Source organism: Puma concolor, chromosome B3 (genome assembly GCF_028749965.1).
Source record: "Puma concolor isolate L17-30 chromosome B3, mPumCon1.1.hap2, whole genome shotgun sequence".
Classification (NCBI taxonomy): domain Eukaryota; kingdom Metazoa; phylum Chordata; class Mammalia; order Carnivora; family Felidae; genus Puma; species Puma concolor.
This window is the reverse complement of record NC_141672.1, coordinates 50,747,472-50,762,006: the sequence shown is the minus strand read 5'-3', so window position 1 is coordinate 50,762,006 and position 14,535 is coordinate 50,747,472. Positions and strand designations below refer to the sequence as shown.

At 49.3% G+C, this 14,535-nt stretch overlaps 1 long non-coding RNA gene and 1 pseudogene across 1 annotated transcript; one reads left to right on the top strand and one right to left on the bottom strand.

The window, feature by feature from the left end:
• Nucleotides 1-933: 933 nt before the first annotated feature.
• On the bottom strand, nucleotides 934-3,075 carry LOC112855759 (zinc finger FYVE domain-containing protein 1 pseudogene; annotated as a pseudogene).
• A 1,000-nt stretch (nucleotides 3,076-4,075) lies between these two features.
• Nucleotides 4,076-5,713, top strand: LOC147579972 (uncharacterized). Its single transcript, XR_015252387.1, has 2 exons — nucleotides 4,076-4,542; nucleotides 5,376-5,713. It is a non-coding gene; the product is annotated as an uncharacterized LOC147579972 (long non-coding RNA).
• Nucleotides 5,714-14,535: the final 8,822 nt, after the last annotated feature.

Below are 14,535 nucleotides of genomic sequence, written 5' to 3'. Positions count from 1 at the left end.
CTGCCCTGCTCCCACCATGGGAAAGTGGCCGCAGGTCAAGCAGAGAGGACACACAGTGCCAGAGGTGACTGGAAGGAGGGCCTACCTCAATGAGACTTCTAATTCTGAGAACCTAAGTTACTGTGAAGGACTCAAAGAGGGAGCTGAGCTTAAATGTCACGGCTTTCTTTTTTTAAGTTTATTTATTTATTTATTTAGAGAGAGAGAGAGAGAGAGAGAAGAGGGGGAGGGTCAGAGAGAGAGGGAGAGAGAGAATCCCAAGCAGCCTCCACACTGTCAGCATGGAGCCTGATGTGGGGCTTGAACTTACAAACCATGAGATAATGACCTGAGCCAAAGTTGGATGCTTAAATGGCTGAGCCACCCAGGTGCCCCAAACGCCACTGAGTGTTTTTTTTTTTTTTTAATATATATTTTGTAATGTTTTATTTATTTTTTGAGAGAGAGAGTGCACAAGCAGGGGAGGGGCAGAGAGAAAGGGGGGGGGGGGACAGAGGATCCGAAGCAGGCTCCACATTGACAGGCTGAAAGCAGTGACCCCACAGGGGGCTCGAACTCATGAACTGTGAGATCATGGCCTGAGCCAAAGTCGGATGCTTGACCGACTGAGCCAACCAGGCATCCCAAAGCTCACTGGTTTTAACTGCAGTTAAAGCAGACTCAGGATGGTCTCAGTCTCCACAAAGGACAACTGGTGGTCATGACAGCACTTGTCACAGAAGCCCTGTCCGCAGGCCGGGCAGTGGTAAGCTGGATGCTGAACTCCTCCCAGCAGCTGTGGCAGTGCTGGATCTCGTACTTGGGCCCCAACCATGACAACCTGGCCGCCTCCTTCACCAAACCTAGTGATACATCAGTGGCTGTCACCATGCCCCCACGGCATTCTGCACATCCTCCCCCATCTCCCAAGCATCCGGCCTTCCTTGCCCACCCGCCTCAGCAACATCTCACTGGCTCCGTCAGCAGTTGTCACGCACCTGCTCAGGCACTGACCGGGCCTTGGATGAACAGGTGTCACAGAAGCCCTCCCCACAGTGGTGCTTGGTGTTGTTATCTATTTTTTTTTTAAGTTTATTTATTTTTGACAGAGAGACAGAGAGAGTGAGTGGGAGAGGGGCAGAGAGAGAGAGGGAGAGAGGGAGAGAGAATCCCAAGCAGGCTTTGCCCTGTCAGCTCGGAGCCCGATGCAGGGCTCGAACCCACAAACCGCGAGATCGTGCTCTGAGCCAAAACCAAAAGTCTGACGCTTAACCGACTGAGCCACCCAGGTGCTCCTTGGTGTCTAGCCGATGGTTGCAGCTCCAGTGGCGGGGGGGATCTGCCCATGAGCCAGAAAGCCACAGCACTGGTGGGCCCATGGCTAAGCTCAGACACGGATTGAGCCAGGACCTTCATTCCAACAAAGAGGCCCTAGGCAGCACTGTTTCTGTCCTTCAGAAATCCGTCAGCTGCAGGCCATACGTGCACAGTCTCGGCCCGCACCAAAGTACCCACAGGACCTTGGTTCCCAAACCATACTGTAGCTACCACAGACATTCGATCACATGCCCAGACCAGGCAGTTTTCGAAACCCATCCAGGGGGGAGTTGGTGGCAGCTGATATCCTGGGCACTACACTGACTTCCTTGCCTTTTTCCCAGCAGGCCTTGAGGGAATAAACTCAGTTGTCATGCTGGTGTGTATATCTGCAGTGGCCCCTGACTTGATGAGCTACTAGTTTCCTGTGATTTGTGCGGTTCTTACAGCCAGCCCCACGGCAGAGACACAGGAAGGAGCAGGTGAAGTATTCATCCAGAAAAAAAGGACTTGTGTGCCGTCTGGTCGCTGGGATCTCACTGCTGGGGTGGTCGGTCAGTTGCTCAATGCCTTCAGGGCTTTGAGGAGGACCCGGGGGTGCCAGGCACAGAGAGTGGTGGCACAACGCACGCTGAGGCCCAGAGATGCCTGCCGGGTGGTTGGATGTCCTTGTTCCCTTGCAGCGAATGGAACTGCAGACTTCAGAGCAGCAACCCAGCTTCCAGAGCCGGTTCTGGACAAGCTTCTCCGGCCTGTCTGAGGGGTGATCAGAGCCCAGCAGGTGAGCGTGCACAGTGTCATGGAAAATGACAACCACATCCCACAGGCCACGGTGGGCGGTGGGAGCTCCTCGGTGAAGCGCTTCAGATAAGCTACTGACGTGTCCCAAGGGACTCAAAGAGGTCATTATGCAGCCCATCTGTAGGAGTTCGAAGGATGACGAGGTCTGAGATGGCCAAGACCTTAAGCAGCAGGGGTATTCTCTGGCTGAGACTCACCCTAGCCCCTAGGAGCCCCTCGGCGTCTGTTACTGCTACTTTGTGGCCTGGGTCACACACCTCTCCCATTTCCATGGTGCAGGGCTCCCGGGCAGGGGAGGGTCTGAAGGCATCAAGGCCATAAAGGAAAGTGTGGTTGAGGTGTGAGACTTCCCATCACCAGTATTTCCGGAGATGGAAACCACCCTCAGGTGCCGCCCAGGTTTGCCGTCCAATTTCCTCTTCACTGGGTCCCAGAATGTCTTTGCTTTTCTCCACCAGAAGGAAACTCACTTCTGGGCCGGTCATCTTCTTCCTCTTGGCCTCCTCCTGCTCTTCCTCCTTCAGTAGCCCCCGGACCTTGGTGACACAGTACACAGTGAGGAAGTGTCTCCTGTTGCGAGTCCCCCAAGGCGAGTCCTGTTCTGGAGCCCCAGGAACATGTTGATTTTACAGGCCGGGCACCTCACGGCCGCCCTCTGCCCTTCGCCTGGTGAATGGCCCTTGGGGGCCCTCGCTGGGGATCACTAAGGGGGTGGCCAGGTTGGAGTCTTACCCACTCAGGGTTTCTCAGGTGCTCCTGCAGCTGGTGCTTCTTCTCCAAGCAGAGACACTGGGGGCTGCAGGCAGCACTCACCACACCACAAAGACAGCTTGGTCAGCCCCGCGGCAGGCCTAACTTTTCTGACTTCAGGCCCTTCTCTGCTGGGGGAATCTGGGCATTTGCACTCACATGGGTAAGGAAATCACACACCATACAACTATCCCTGGGCTTTCCCCAGGAGTGAAGACAAAGGCTTTGAGTCTGAAGACTATGCAGAATTTCCACAGAGCTCTGAACACCTTAAAACAAAGCAAAACTGTTTGTTGTCCTATGAGAATATTCACAAATGTTCAAATATTGAATTTTCTTCCTCCACGATTCCCGTATCAGCAGCAATGTTGGTCTGATGCTTTCATTCTCCGCCAGGTGTCAAAATGAACTTGACAGGGGGGTCAAGGGTCTTTCATGGCTTCGAGAGATCTAATGGGTTCACTGAGGTGGGCTTATCAGTTGGGCCTCAGCCACAAGGTTTGGGTAATGCCAGAGAGTGGTCAGGAGCTTTTCGATATAATTGGCCTCACGTCAGTATTTCAGGGGGTATCTCAGGGCAGCGTGGTGAGGGCAAGGTGGGGTTGGGTGACAGCTGGACACTGGTGAGGACAGACGCTCTTCTTCAGGGCACCAGAGGACCCAGCCTCACCCCCATCTCTGTCCCCCTTCTCCTTCACTGCCTCCTGGGCTCCTCCCCTCCTGTTGTCATCCGGGACCCGCTCATAGGTTTAGTTTTAAAACTGTGATTTAAAGCACAATTTAGCTGCTAGCTACTCCTCTGAAGACTTTAACTTCAAAAAAAAAAAAAAAAAAAAGAATCCAACTGGGGATAATTGTTCACATCTGCCTAATGATGTTTCTATTTGAAGAGACATAATACAATGTAAAATTTTGAGTTGTGATAGCTCTCGGTTTATAACTGAAATCAAAAGGGTAAAAATTCAATGAAAGAGCTAGATACTTCCGAAAGGTATTCTTTTTTTTTTTTTTTTAAACGTTTTTTATTTATTTTTGGGACAGAGAGAGACAGAGCATGAACGGGGGAGGGGCAGAGAGAGAGGGAGACACAGAATCGGAAACAGGCTCCAGGCTCTGAGCCATCAGCCCAGAGCCCGACGCGGGGCTCGAACTCACAGACCGCGAGATCGTGACCTGGCTGAAGTCGGACGCTTAACCAACTGCGCCACCCAGGCGCCCCCGGAAAGGTATTCTTTATGTGAGGGTTCAAGGCAACACGTTTTGTTAGCAATGTCAGAGGTTGATTTTTTTTTTTTTTTATTCTGATTTTTTCTACTTTCGTGCAGGTGAGGTAGGGAGGAGCAGATGTTTTGTGTTTGGCAAGACAATAGTTCACTTCAGTACGACTAGATGGCTTCACCTTGTTTGTGCTGTTCATTGCTAAGAGGCCCACGATGCTGTCAGTGGGGCCTGAAATGTGCTGTGGGGAGCCAGCGGGCCTTGGGGGAACTGAAAAAGAAATCATTGCTCTGGCCTCACTCAGTCATCTGTTCCCAGGCAAAATCATACCCTGTCATCCATGAAGATTCAGAGAAACTCAACCTTGACTGAGCTGCTGTTTCTGACCACAGCCCTCATTGTCCTGAGCCCACAAAGGCCTTATCCATGGGACTGAGAACACTAATGCCAGAAAGATGTTAGAAACCAATGGCCCAGGTGATGATCTCACAATTCATGGGATCGAGTCCCACGTCGGGCTCTGTGCTGACAGTGCAGAGACTGCTTGGGATCCTCTCTCTCTGCTCCTCCCCTGCTCTCTCTCTCGCTCTCTCTCAAAATAAATAAACTTGAAAGAAAGAAAGAAAGAAAGAAAGAAAGAAAGAAAGAAAGAAAGAAAGAAAAACCAATGGCTGAAGAGTAGGCTTGTGTTGGAAAGAACATAGCTCTAGGGAAGACTGGTGAATGAGGAAGGGTAGGTGTGAGTGGAGTCTGACTGGGGCATGACAGAGAAGAAGTCCAAGGGTGCTGGGAGTTAAACCATTGCCAGGATTCCAATGAAAGACTAATGTGGTCTAATACCAGACAGTAGGTGCTCAATGAATGCTTCTTAACCAGATAAATGGAAAGATGCTGGTCAGAGGATCCTGGGTGGGGGTGCGTTAGGGAACCAGCTTGGGTTGTTAAGGGTCTGTGGAAAGAGTTATTGAAGATTAAACCAGGGGGTTTCCTGGGAGGAACAGGCACCAAGCAGCAGAACTGAATACAAAAGCCAGACTTGTTTAAGTAGGGTGGGGCAGAAACTGCTAGTTGCCTACCCAGCATCTACTCTCCCCTTTTTTCCTTAATAACACAACTGAGATTTTAATCTGGGTGGCAGTGTGCCCAGCCAAGCGCTACATTCATCAGCCACGTTTATAGCTGTGATGGCCATTGAGGCATATGCTTAAGTCGTTGGGTGGGGCTTCTGTGAAGATTCTTTAAGAGGCGTTAGTCTCCTGACACACTCATTTTTTCCCCTTCTCTGTTCCTCATGTGTCTTCTTGGAATAGGAAGATCATTGTGATGGCTGGAGCTCTAGCTGTCACATTGGACCATGAAGTGAATGTGAAGATGAAAGCCATATGCTAAGAATAGCAAAACCCGGGCCCCTTGATGACACTAGTTCCCATACCAGCCTCACTCCAGCCTTCTTTTATGTGAGAGAGAAATAAGCTCATTCTTGTTGAAGCCACTGTTATTTCTTCATTCACCTAGGACATCACAAGCCTAGTGATCTTGAGAAGGCTTTGAAGACTGAAAAATTGGGGTTTTTATTTGTTTTTCATTTTGGTGTATGTATTTGTTTAAGTAAGCTATAAGATAAAGGTGATTAAAAATGACAAAAGATTGTCTGTCTCTCTGAGCTCAGTCATAAAAAGAAACTAAGGGGTTATGTATTATTGTGTTATGTGTTTATTTGGCTTAATAAAAACAGGCTTTAATCTCTCACGTAACTGACAAGTCCAGAGGTCAGGTAGGCTTCAGATAAGGCCCGATACAGTAGCTAGAAAATTCAATGAAGACCCAGTATCCTTGGATGTCAGTGAAGACATCAGTCTCACCTAATGACCACGAGAGTCCTGAAGCTCTTGGCAAAGTCTTCTTGCATCTAGTCCAGGTCCCCAAACTAATCCTGTGGCTAGGATGGCTAGGACAATGGAGCCCACTAGATGGACCACTCAGAGACTTGTAATGAGGCTTTTCCTCCCAAAGGCATTGTTGGGAAGCATGGGACCCTGCTAGGAGGGAGGAAAGGAGGCGAATGCATGTGGGGAGGTCACCTCTCCTGGCCATGTTCACCAGCTAGCGTTATGTAAAGGAGCTCCAGTTTTTAAAAAGGCAAAGGTCTGTTGCTGTCAAATGACTTTTTACTAGCCTGGAAGCCAGTAATAGGCTTACTGGTTTGAGGTAAGGCATAGGATTTCCAGAGAACCTTTCCTACTCTTACTTTCATTCATTGATTCAACAGTAAATATTTCCTGGGTGCTAGTTATGGGTCATGCAGCCGGCAGGTTGTGCCTGAGAGGATAGGCACATATTAAGCCATTAGGATCGGTCGGCACTAGCAGATGGGGGTACCCAGACTCTTTCAGAAAGTCAGAAAACAAGCAGGAGGGCCTGGGGAAAAGGACAGGTAAGTCTTTCTAGGGATAAAGGAATGGGACTAGCCATTGTGCATAGGGGCATGCCCAGAAAGAGCACATCTATGTAGGGGCCTCAGCAAGGCCCCTGCGTAGGTTGAGTTCCGTAAATCTGAGAAAGACAGAGTGGAGTGGGGGTGCATGTGGGGACTTCACGTTGTGCCCTTTTAGCAGTCTGACCAGGGCTGGCTTTGCGATTAGGGTTCTGAATTTCCCGGGTTAGAAAGTCTCTGCAGGGGAGGATGGGTAGGATGAGTGGTTCCTAATGTGGGCTTGGGAGAGTTTCAGAGGTAAAATGCCAGGAAGTGAGAGTAAATCCCTGAAACTCCCAGGGAGAATCTTTCCCAATCCAACTAGCTTGCTGCTCTCCTGACCCTGGAACAGCTTGGGGGTTTTCAGTTTATCATGACACAATTCTTTTCTTCCTGCAGGAGTCAGAGAATAAGGGCTTCGTAACCCAAATAGTTCACAGTATGGTATTTGTCTCTATTTAAAATCATCTCCCATGGGGTTCAATTAACAATTTACATGTCAAATTATGTCACACCCATTACTTGCTCTAATTTGGTCAGGCTGGGTCAGGCAGTCCCTGAACTGATGGAGCTCCTAGCCTCCCAGCTGACAGGCGCAGCCTCAGCGCCCGAGCTGTCCTTGGCCTGAACTGCGTCAGGGTGTGATATCCCACTAGGAGTACCAGGCAACACTGTGTGAAAGGTCAAGTTCATGACGACAGCGATCTGTAATAAAGCCCCATTTATCAGAGCTTTGCCCCTGGAGACTGGAGTATGTGGGCTTGAATCCTGGCTCTCTCATTCAGCAACTATGTGATCTTGGGCAAGTTCTTTAACCTTCCTGAACCTCATTTTCCACATCTGTAAAATGGGAGTGCTCATAACATTTCATTTACAGGACTGTAATTGAGGATTAAATGAGATAATGCATGTAAAACATTTGGCAGAATGTCCAGCACTTAATAAGAACTCTGTGCTAGCTATTTCCTAGTAGTAATACTTAATTTTTTTTTATCTTGTTCAGTCCTTCAAAATTGGGGCTCCTCCAAGGATTACCTACAGAAAATATTTCACCAGCCCTCCAGAAACCCAGAGAAGACAGGCAGCCCTTCCTGGAGGGCATGCGGGGTGGCCAGAGAAGCCACAGTGGTATTTTGACACTAGAATGATTAAAAATGAGGCAAGAGTAGCCTTGACTTTAGGAACAGCTCTGTTGTGGGTACAGAAAACTTCTCCCTTTGCCACGTGGGGATCACAGAATGCCTTTGTGTGGCCATTCAATTGGTCTGCAGAGCTCCAAGAAGCAGATGTAAGAGTGCCGGGTCAGTCATTCTCTCCATTTTAAATAGAGGTAAACTGAGGCACAGAGCAGTCTACATACGAACCGCAGTTCTTTCCCGCCTCTCAATGGACAAGTGAAGCCGTGGTAATTACAGAGCTAGAAGCAGAAGCTCCTGCCCAAATGACTTGAGACTGAGGCATCTGGGTCATCAACCACAACGGAAGCTGATATTGGGGAAATTATGTGGGGTTACAGGCACAAAGACTATGCCTCTTATTGTCTTCTACACCCAGAATCTCTGCGGTTGTGTGCTACCCCCTTTGTGGGTACATCCAGCAGGTGGTGTATTATAGAGAAAGCCCCGATGATATTCAAGAAACCTATACTCTGACCCTAGTCCTGCCAAACCAGCTGTGTGACCTTGGAAAAGTTACTTTACCTCAGATTGTACTTCAGAAACAGAAATGAAGGGCTTAAATGACATCAGTGTTTCCCAAGCCTGACAGCTCATGACTGCACACTGTGTGTGTCAGGGGGTGGGGTTGGGGGTGGGGTGGGGTGGGCAGAGCTCTGAAGCATGGAAATCTGTATTTTGCAAGTGTTCTCGGTGATTCTAAACAGCAGTCACCATTGGCAACTCTGGATAGATGCTATCCTAAGTGCCCCTAGCTCCAGTGTTTTCCAAAGCCAAAGCCCCTTTTACCACATTCCACACAATTCCACACAGTTCAGGCCAGAGATGGCAGTCCTCATAGTGAAACCCCATGAGAAAGTCAGTGTGTAATCCCAGGGAGGAGCCAACATGGCAGGGCATCTGGCTAGGGTGGTGCATGGGAGAGGGCGGCCGCATGTTCTGGGGCTCAAGGTCCCTGCCTGTTTCTTGGCCAGCTGGGCTTTGGAGCCTGCAAACTGGGCTCGCCTGGGTCCAGTAGTGCTTTGACCCTGACTGTGACCATCCACTGCCTTGCTCCTGAGGGTCTGGGGACTTCTCACCACTGGGCTGTGGTCTAGAACACCAAATACACCTGTCCTGAAACTGAAAAACACATCAAGAATCCCAACAAGCTGGCCTTGCATCCTCGAGGCTGGCATCCATCACGTGTGCTTTTGAGTTCAGTCATGTGTCTCCAGCTATCCTAGAGTTACAAAAAGTTCCTCTTTTAACGAGGAGCTGTGGAATGCTAAGGCTAAAGCTGCCTTTCGCTCTTTGAAAAGTTTCACTTATGGGTTAATCCTGACATTCTTTGGCTTTAGTAAATGCGCAGGAGGTTTTTGTGTTTGTGTGGGGGCCGAGGCAGGAATCAATCATGGCTCTTGGCCTGAATTTGATCCAGGAAATGTGTGTCTAGACTCCCTCTGGGTGGCAGAGAGAACAGGGGAGCGGGGTTCCATGGCGGGAGCTTCACTGGGGCCCCTTGTGCCTACAAGGCACCCAAGCAGGAGAGGGGCTGCACGGGTGCGTTGGTGGGGGCGGGAGAGGGTATGCCTTGGCCAGTGGGGGCAGCCACCACTTGTTCATGCACTCTGCTGCCATGCGCCAATCAAAGTCTAGTGTTGCTGACACTCCCAGTTCTTGAAAGGAGTCAGAAATCTCAATCTTATCTGAATTCTTCTAATTTTAAAATGCTGAAACATTTAGTTTAGAAAATTCCTCAGATCAAGCAAATCATAACATCCAGCCACAGACTGGGACTCTGAGTAGAGAGCCTGGCCTCTAGCACTGATCTAGGGGACTCTAATATTCTGCTTCCAAATGAGCAGAGCCCCCAAAGGAGGTTCTCAAGTCTTAAGAGCGAAATCCACCTTCTACTTGGCAATTTCCTTTGTTGGAGGGAAAGAAGGCCCTGGCTTTCTGAAATCCTAGAAGTCCCCTTTCTCTGACGCAACATCATGGATCTATGGTCCCCACCTTCCCTCTCCCTCTGTCTGCCCTTGCTCCCAGTAACCCCCAGTAACAGACAGCCCACTCCCTGGACCATGTCAGGTGTGATGTCCAGTATATAAGCTGTACCACTGTCTCTGTTCTTATGCTAGACAACATTCAAACCCAAATAACAGATGACACCTTAGGACATGGACAACCTCGAGCTATCAACTTAGTTTTAGAGGTAAATAATTTGTGTACTTTGGTACTCTATCAAAAACAATTTACTCATGACACATGTCCCAGAGGATTGGTAGTAGTAGTTCTAGAATTTCTATATAGGAAAATCTTGGGGGTAGCATTTTGTTTGGCAGCAAGGAATTGCTAAATGACTTTTCCTAAAGCTACATAGTATATTAAATGCTCTTTTTTTCTTAAATTGCACACTTATCTAAAAACCAAAGAAAACCTCTAGGAGCCAAACCTTGGCCCTGTCATTGTGATTGGTCAGGACACATGCAAGGACAAAAAGATAGGCAGAGACATCACCCCCCTTCTAAATGGGGAGGGGGATGGGCAGGATGGGGTCCCAGAACAATCCAGGTGTAACATAAGCCCCATAGCTCAAGAAAACATTCAATTTGGATGTTGAGAATTTTAAGCCTCGTTCCTGAAAGTGTCCTGGATGAAGAGGATGCATTCTTGACCACCAGGCTGAGCCATTCTGGAAAAAACCAAACCTGCTCCTTGGCAAAGGTCAGTGGTAATGTCAGAATGTCCCAGACACCTGCTCCCATGAGCTCCTTCCCCCAAGCAGCCAGATGGCCCATTATGACCAACACGCAGCTATCCCGGCCTGGTGCCCTGGCTCATTGGCAACAGATGGCCTAGGGGACAGGGACTTAACCCCATTGCTCAGACTGTAGCCCAGGGGATTCTGCTCATGGTCCCCCTTCTTGGAATCAGCAAACTCAAGGGACCCCAGGGAAGATTTACTTAGAGTTTACTTTGGATTAACCTCTAAACCCTAGAAAAGTATCATAAAATGTAATACTCCTTACTTGTCAGGAAGTGGTCGAATTCTCCCCCATCACCATAATGCTACTATTTGGTATTATTTCAAGTAAGTGATCCATGTATAACCCAGAGGGTTATTTACTTTAAAATAAACAAGTAAGCCATTGACCCTTCACTAAATTGGTGGTTTCATCACACTTAATAACTGCCTCACCAGCACATTGTTCCCTTCTGGAAAACCGGTCATCAGCAACTGGCTGGAAATCACACTGTTCTTGCTTAAATTTATCTAATAATCGATGGTTTGACATTACTTTTTTCCCTTTCACTTTTTAAACACCGTAGTAATTCAACACTGAAAGGAATGCGATGTTTGTAGCTTATGCTTCTCTCAGGGAACAAAGGAATCTGGCAGGACATACACACAGGTATGGACAGACACACAGGTGTGAACCTGCCTTCAGAGTCATGTACCATTAGTGTTTTTCAGTTGGAGTGTGTTTGGGGGTTCAGGGGGACAAGAAAGCCACTTGTGCAGCAGGGCTGGTCCACACTGCAGCTTCCTCTGTCCTAAGCCACGCCCCTGCAGTGTGGGTGGGTGGGGGGGGGCGGTTCCTGCTGTGCTCACAGGCACCGTTGCTTCCATCTGCCTCACTGAGCTCACCACAGCACTTCCTCCCTTGGGCCAGGCTGGCCAGGAAACCCAGCCCCAGCAGAGGCTCCCAGCTGAGCATCTTCAAGGCCCTTGCCCTCCTCCCAAAATGCGGGCTAAGTCACATGGTGACATCCAGGGCAGGACTGAGGCTTGGGGCCACTTCGCAGGGTGACCACCTTTCGACTTTTCATTTCGGTTTAGAGCTTTGTTGGATTTCTTTGTCTCAAATGCCTTCATCAGTCTGCAGCTCTCCCAGTTTGCTCTGTGTTAGTCTGCTAAACACAGATGATAAGATGACAGATGAGACACGAGTTTTGGTAACATTAGTTCCTGGTAACACGAGATGTAGATGATATGTGTGCGATTTTTCCACACGCATTCAGCTTGTTAAAGAACCAGAATCTGGGGCGCCTGGGTGGCTCAGTGGGTTGGGCGGCCGACTTCAGCCAGGTCACGATCTCGCGGTCCGTGAATTCGAGCCCCGCGTCAGGCTCTGTGCTGACCGCTCAGAGCCTGGAGCCTGTTTCGGATTCTGTGTCTCCCTCTCTCTGACCCTCCCCTGTTCATGCTCTGTCTCTCCCTGTCTCAAAAATAAATAAAACATTAAAAAAAAAAATTTAAAAAAAAAAAAAAAGAACCAGAATTCGACTAAGTAAATTTAAAGGTCTAATCGGCTTTATTCAACAATTCGTGAATCAGGCAAATGGAAGGGCGTTCTGAGGAGCTATACAAAATGGAAGGCTTTTATAGGCAGAAAAGGGGCGGGGCAAAAAAGTTACTAGCAAAAGAAAAGAAAGGATTGTTTCAGGCAAGGTCACCTTCCCTTAGGAGTCAGGGCAGGGGTCTTAGGCAGATGACCCACTAGTGCTGACCAGGAAATTTTAGACTGACTGGTTTAAAACCCACTCCTGGGAGAGACTGAAACTGCAATTAGATTAGGTGCTAAATCTTGGGTTGGGCCTAACATAAGTGACTCCATTTTGGGTTTGTTGTTCCTTTTTTTTTTTTTTTTAATTTTTTTTTTAACGTTTATTTATTTTTGAGACAGAGTAACGTTTATTTATTTTTGAGACAGAGAGAGACAGAGCATGAACGGGGAAGGGGCAGAGAGAGAGGGAGACACAGAATCGGAAACAGGCTCCAGGCTCTGAGCCATCAGCCCAGAGCCCGACACGGGGCTCGAACTCACGGACTGCGAGATCGTGACCTGAGCTGAAGTTGGACGCTTAACCTACTGCGCCACCCAGGTGCCCCTGTTGTTCCTTTTTAACAAGCCTCAACACTTGCACATACAGCGTCTTCAGAACAGAGTGATTTTAATTTCTTTTTTTAGGGAATGATAGCAATGCAGCAAATACAAACTGCCTAAGAACACTTACTGTTTTCCAGGCACTTTTGTAAGACCACAAAATTCAACATCAGAAAGTCCCTGCCTTCTGAAGTTTTACAGTTTCGCGAAAAGACATTCTTGCTAACAAGTACAAATCCGAATTACTCTCTCTTCTCATGTGAGGGTGCTTATAAGCAGGGGTGAGAAGGAGCCTGCAAAGTGGGAGGCAAGCAACATGGAGCCATGGGCTGGACATGGTCTATACTTTCCTGGAATCAAAGGTCCTCAAAGACTTGGAGGGAACACTAATTTGTTTTTTATTAAAATAACCACAACACTACTGTGGAATCACATGCAAAGATCATAGAGCCCACTCCACCCCCCTCCTCCCTTGCAGCCCCTCCTCCATCCATGTCTCCTAGTGGAAAGGATGCAGTGGTGGAGGCGCTGGAGGGAGAAGGGGCAGCTGGAACTGTGAGTCAGACAGAGGGCGGAGGCGCTAAAGAGGTGTAACCCCCTGCCAGGGGGAGGTCCACTGCCCAGGTTAGAAGGAGAAACACAGAAATGCTTTTGGGGGACAACGCAAACTTCAGTAGCTCTTCATGTGTCACAAGTGGGGGAGGGGCACTCACTAAGCACTTCAAACTGGGGAAGACAGTCTTTGAAGCACCCCAGGGTCCTCTCGGTTGCGGGCTTGTCTGCTTTGAAGCTCTCCTCCGCTCTCCAAGGGCAGTGGGGAGGCCCTCAAGTGACTGAAGCAGAGAAGTTGCTTGGAAGAGAAAGAGCAGAGGGCACCACATTATGTCCTCCGGCTAGTCAGCCAGGCAGGAAGCCCTGCTGAGCAACTTTGGTTTCAGTTGGAAACCTTGTGTCATGTTCTTGTCCATGAGGCAGCAAGCAGCCTAGGGGAGTGTGGTTAGATTTCCTGTTCCTTGGGGCGTTTGTGGGGGGGGGGGGGGTGAAGCAATGGATAAGGGGAGAAGTGATTTCGAGAGGAGGTGGGGGTCACACAGAGGGTTTTACATTCACAAAGGCATTTCTGCTGTGGGGAAAACGAGTGGCAACTGCCTCTGGAACAGGCCACTGGAGATTCCAGAGGAGGGATCCACCCAGGCCTCCTCGCTTGTGGCTTTAATTATCCAGTTAGTCATTGGTTTACTGTCATCCAAGTTTAATAAGCTTGACTGTGACCTGTGAGCCAAAAAGTTGGCCAGGCTGGGGGCGGGGGGTGGGGGGATGGGAGGGGTGGGAAGCACCACTCTGGGCTGTCCGCAGGCTGAGGCAGGATCCACAGAGCCCACTAGCCCTGGGGAAGTGGGGACCGCCTGCCTTTTCTTTTCTTTCTTTGCAGCTTGTGATCTTGAACACAGGGCCCCAGGCACTGACCAGGCCAGTTAAACTGAAGAAATTTAAGAAGCAACAGCTTATAACTAACTGCTCAGAGAGAAGTTTCACTAGCACAGAGCAGCCTTGGAAAGCAGAACCTGATTGACAAGCCAGGGAGGGTGTGGGTGAGGCGCTGGGATGCTGACAGTCACTGGGCTCCTCACCCAGTTTTGCACGGGAAGCGGCAGATCCCCTGTTGGCCCTGGCCCCCTGCCCATGCCCTGGGAGGAATGAGCGCGTTTGGGTGGCATCCTCCTGAAGGGGGATAGGCAGGGTTTTGTCCCCCTGACCTTGGAGCGAAGCGTGAAGCTCAGTGTGCACAGGTCACGCTTCCATTTTGAGAAGCCTGATCCGTCCGACCTAACACACGGCTCTTTGTCTTTTGCACAACAGGACGGTCCCGCTCCTAGCTCAGCTCAGCGCATGTTCTGGCTTCCAGCTTCCCTCCTGACCACCTGGTGGCTGTCGGTTTACTGTGACCTCA